This window comes from Meriones unguiculatus, chromosome X (assembly GCF_030254825.1).
Source record: "Meriones unguiculatus strain TT.TT164.6M chromosome X, Bangor_MerUng_6.1, whole genome shotgun sequence".
Taxonomy (NCBI): Eukaryota; Metazoa; Chordata; class Mammalia; order Rodentia; family Muridae; genus Meriones; species Meriones unguiculatus.
Window position 1 is genome coordinate 39075484 of NC_083369.1, and position 4999 is coordinate 39080482.

The 4999-nt window shown below is 50.4% G+C and overlaps 2 pseudogenes; both read left to right on the forward strand.

Annotated features, from left to right (window-relative positions):
* The first annotated feature begins 797 nt into the window (after positions 1-797).
* On the forward strand, positions 798-1235 carry LOC132649876 (histone H2A-Bbd type 2/3-like; annotated as a pseudogene).
* A 484-nt stretch (positions 1236-1719) lies between these two features.
* LOC110544299 (40-kDa huntingtin-associated protein-like) lies at positions 1720-3554 on the forward strand (annotated as a pseudogene).
* Positions 3555-4999: the final 1445 nt, after the last annotated feature.

Sequence of the window (4999 nt, forward strand, 5' to 3'; positions counted from 1 at the left end):
ACAGTCCTCAGAATTCAACTCATTCCAGCTGGCAAAGATCATGCTGTGCCTGAGACAATTGACAAGTGTGGAAAAACCAAAATCCCCCAGTTGGGATTATAACAAAAAACATGTTTACATATCTTAAACAAAAATGTCCACAACAGAGAGAAGACAAGGTCAGAGATATGTTAGGAGCCAGCATGGGGGTGGAGTCGGGGGCTGAGCAGGTACTGCCTGGAAACTGCAAGAGAAGGTATAAGATTGTATCCTGAGAGGGAGTCCTTCATGATCCATGATGTGAGGACACCAAGGAGCAGGAGGCCCAACCTAGACTTCTGACACAGTGATCCGGGATACAGAGTGGGAGCAGTCAGTGTGGCTATGGCAGAGAAGGTGGAGACTTAGCTTTCAGTGTTTGGATTTCAGACCCAGTCCCAGAGGAGTAGAGGGAAAGGCCTCACATCACAATAGCATGATGATGACTGACTGTCCTTTAACCTGGAAAGGAGAATGAGGTTTGGGGTACCTCAGAAGCCTAGAGTTGTGAAAGGGTTGGTTCTCCATAGCAGCACTGAGTTGCACAGCTACCCTTGTGTCTTATTTCTTAGAAGGCTCCTTGAGCATCCCAAGCTGTCAAGGGGAGCACAGCACTCCTAGCAAGGGCTGTGCAGGAACACAAACACACTTGTGAGAGTGAGCGCACACACACATCATCAGTGGGAGACGGACTGGGCTGTGATCATGAGGGGTGTCTAGGATACACAGGCTAGGATACACAGCCAGGCACAGAAAGGAATGGATATCGGGCACTGACAATGGAGGCATCTAGGCCCAGAGCCCAGCAGGCCAGCAGAGTCCAGCCAGATGAAGTCAAGCCAGCCTGTGAGGAGTTATGCCAAGCCCAGCATGCCCAGGACCAGTCAAAGCAACTGTGAGGGTCTTCGTCTCATCGCTCCTGTACCTCCATGGCTGAGGTGATCTTCTCTGTGAGCATGGTGGGGCATCATCTTCGGGAGGGTGGCCATTGCCAGGGACTAAGTGAAATGGTGCCCATCTTCCTGACCGCCATCCTGGAGTTCCTGGCCTGCAGGCTGCTGGAGCTGGCAAGCAATGAGGTCTAACGCCAAGGCACCCAGAGGCTCATCACCCTGGAGCTGCTGGTCGTGACAGTCTATGACAGTACACTACTGGGAGAACTGTTTCAGTTCATCACCATCTCCCAGGTGGCCCCAGCTCATGGCAGTTGTACCTAGCTATTAGATGCTGCCGCCGACTAGCTCTGGGTGGCTGACCAGTGTGCCTCCTGCCCTGTCTACCCATGGTACATCATCAGTCCATCCTGTCCAGCCTTGCATAGTTGGTCCCTCACTACCCCCCTCCACCCAGTGGTGCTCTTGTTAAAGCTTTAGTTCAAGAAACCTTGGTTCCCTGGCTTTTCCCTCCCTTGGCCATGGGGAAGGGGTTGGTGGGTGGGTGTGAAGGTAGCAGTAGGGGAAGAGGGTGAGGTGGGCCTAGGTGAAGGATCACAGGGGATGGGAATGGTGCTGGGTACCCAGAGGCTGGCTTCCCTAGCTTTTCTTTGGGCATGAGGTGGGAGTGGCAGGTGGCAGATGAAGGTAAGGTGGGCCGAGTTGGAGGAACTGGGGTGGGGAGGGTGGTGGGTTGTGGGGTGCCAGTGACCTACAGCCTGGATTCCCTAGCATTTCCTTTGGAATGAGTTGGGAGTGGGGGCAGAGGATGATGCTGGCCTACTTGTGGGGACACTGTGGTGTTGGTGTGCAGGTGTGGAAGTCAGGCAGGGATGACAGTGGAACACTGGATGCCTTCTCTGGAGAAGACAAGGAGGGTACACAGGAGGGTACCTCTTGTCCCTGAACCATATTGTCAGCCTGGGCAGCTTTTCAGAAAGCTGGCCTTCTCATAGGAGACCACGGGGGAGGGGGCACATGCAAAAGTGGCCTTTAGTTGAGGATGCAGACCTAAGCACAACAGTGGCATGTGAGGACTAGGGTCACAGAGGGCCATTAAGCTTGTTTGTGTCGTGATTCATTCTAAGATGGTCAGCACGAACTGCCAGGAGGCTCCCTTGACAATGGATATAAAGACGTTGTAAGCTAGCAATGGCTCTGGCCAGGCCAGGGCCAGCTCTGGCTTGCCCAGGAAGATCTCAGGTTTGTGGTGGCTGCTGGAATCCCAAGACTAAACCCCACCCCATAGACATTATTTGTGTACTTGGCAGACTCTGGACCCCCCTCTGCAGACTGTTACAGAAGGGGCCTGTAGCCACAGGGACCCTTCTTCCCTGAAAAGCTGAAGTGGCTGCTTGGGCCCCGCCTCCAGCATTACACTTTGCATATCACCATGGCAACGGGAGAGTTGGAAGAGGAGTGAGCTGGATCCTGAAGCAAAGGCCTGGGTGTTGCTAGCTCCCAGCAGGTACAAAATGCCAGCCCAGCAGTTGTTGAGCTCATGAGAGCTCCCCGCCCCCCACAACTGGAAGTTAGGGGGCATGACCGGCTGGTCAACATGGCAACAGGCTAGGTGTCCTCCATGGACGGTGGTGCATGGCCATGCTCAGAGAATGGGGACCTTTTGGCCGGTTACCGGCAGGTGTCCAAAAAGCTCAAAAAGCTCTTCTTGGGGAAGCCAAACGTGGCTTAGGCAGGGTACCAGTTCCCGCAGCTAGCCCTTGAACTATGCCCTCAGGAGCGCCTGCCCTATGCCTGCTAGCGCCAGCTGGCTGTGGCAGGCTGCCATCAGGCACTCTTCCAAGGGCCCTGGGAAGCACAATCCCTCACTGAGGCCACCCAACTCTTCCTGAGGCAGTAATGCTATGCGTACTAGCGCCTGGACTGTCCACAGCACCTATGCCTAGGTGTGGCCTTGTCACTGAACTTTGAGCTGGGCCAGCCCACTGACGTAGCCAGTCACATTCACCATGCTGAGCAGCTGCACCTGCCCCTAATGCCACTGGCCAGTCTGCAGATGCTTGTGCGCAGATTCCTGCCAGCTGCTGGCGCGCGACTACACAAGAGACCTGGCATTCTTTACACGTATGCAATGTCTGGCTTGGGTGCATGATAGCCACCCTGTGCAGCATCCCGGAGCTGCTGTTGTTGCTGCTGCTGTTTCTTCTGCTGCAGCCGCCGCCACCATCGCCTCCTGGGCCCCAGCCACCCCTGCTTGGACCCCAGCCAAGACCTGACTTGGCCCCAAACCTTGCCCTCCCACCAGATGATTTCGTAGACCTCCTTGTCAGGTGCAAGGGGTCCCTCATGCTATTGCTTCTGCTCCTACAACCACCGCCCTCCAGACTGCTGCAAGAGCACACCCAGAGCCTGGAGAAGTACTCCTGGGAGGCTTTGGGTAGCCACAGCGAGGATAGCAGCGGCCAGTTTCCTGAGGAGCTGTTTTTGTTATTGCAATCCCTGGTCATGGCTGCCCACGAAAAGGACACTGAAGGCATCAGGAAGCTGCAAGTGGACATGTGGCTGCTGCTGACTGCTGAGCAGAACCACCTCCTCCACCAACTTCTGCAGGAAACAGTGTCCCCCCTGGGACAGGAAATCTGATAAGTCTGAACCTAACAGCCTTTTCCCTGGTACCAATTTGTTTTATCTTTGGGGACAAGTGATGAAAGATGTGGTCTTGCTTCTATATATTTTTTTCTCTCAATTCTCTTGTCACAGTGGTAGTTTAGCTGTGTGCACCCAGCTTGTTGCTTCAATTAGTGCCCTCCTTGGTCCATCCATATTGCTTCAAAAGAGGTAACATCATCCTTAACGTTGAATGAGACAACACTGGACCATTCTGCTTTCTTTATGCATTTGTCAGTTGCTAAATACTGTGTTGATTCATCTGTCTGGCCATTTTACCTATAACTCAAATAAAAACAGGAGGACAGATGTTCCTTTGACATAGTGGTTTCCTTTCGTTTTATTCCTGCTATGGTTTTTGCATCATCAAAACTGCATGGCACTGGCATAGAAAACAGCTGGTGGATCAATGAAATTGAACAGAAGACTGAGAAATAAACCCACCCACGTATGGACCCCTGATTTTTGACAAAGATGCAAAAACCATACAATGGATAAAAGATAGCATCTTCAAAAAACGGTGCTGGTCTAACTGGATATCTACATGTATAATACTGTGAATAGATCCCTGCACAAAACTAAAGTCCAAGTGGATCAAAACTAAACCTGTTAGGAGAAAAAGTGGGGAAGAGCCTGGAACTCATTGGCACAGGAGACAACTTCCTGAGCAGAACACCAACAGCACAGACTCTAAGAGCAATAATCAATAAATGGGACCTCATGAAACTGAAAAGCTTCGGTAAAGCAAAGGACACTGTCCTCTGAACAAAACAACAGCCTACAAATTGGAAAAGGATCTTCACCAACCCTATATCTGACAGAGGCCTAATATCCAGAATATATAAAGAAGGCAAGAAGTTAAACAACAACAAACTAAGTATTCCAATTTAAAAGTGAGGCACAGAGCTAAACAAAGAATTCTCAACAGAGGAATATTGAATGGCAGAAAAACACTTGAAGAAATGCTCAAAATCCTTAGCTATCAGGGAAATGCAAATCAAAACAACCCTGACATTTCACCTTACACCCATCAGAATGGCTAAGATCAAAAATTCAAATGAGAACAAATGCTCGAGAGGATGTGGAGAAAGGGGAACACTCCTCCATTGCTGGTAGAAATGTAAACAACCAATTTGGAAATCAATCTGGCACTTTCTCAGACAATTGGGAATAGTGCTTCCTCAAAATCCAGCTATACCACTCCTAGGCATATATCCAAAAGATGCTCAAGTATACAACAGAATACAACAAAGACATTGCTCAACCATGTTTGTAGCAGCTTTATTCATAATAGCCAGAAACTGGAAACAACCAGATGTCCCTCAGTCGAGGAATCAATGCAGAGATTGTGGTACATTCACACAATGGAATATTACTCAGCAATTAAAAACAAGGAAATCATAAAACTTGCACGCAAATGG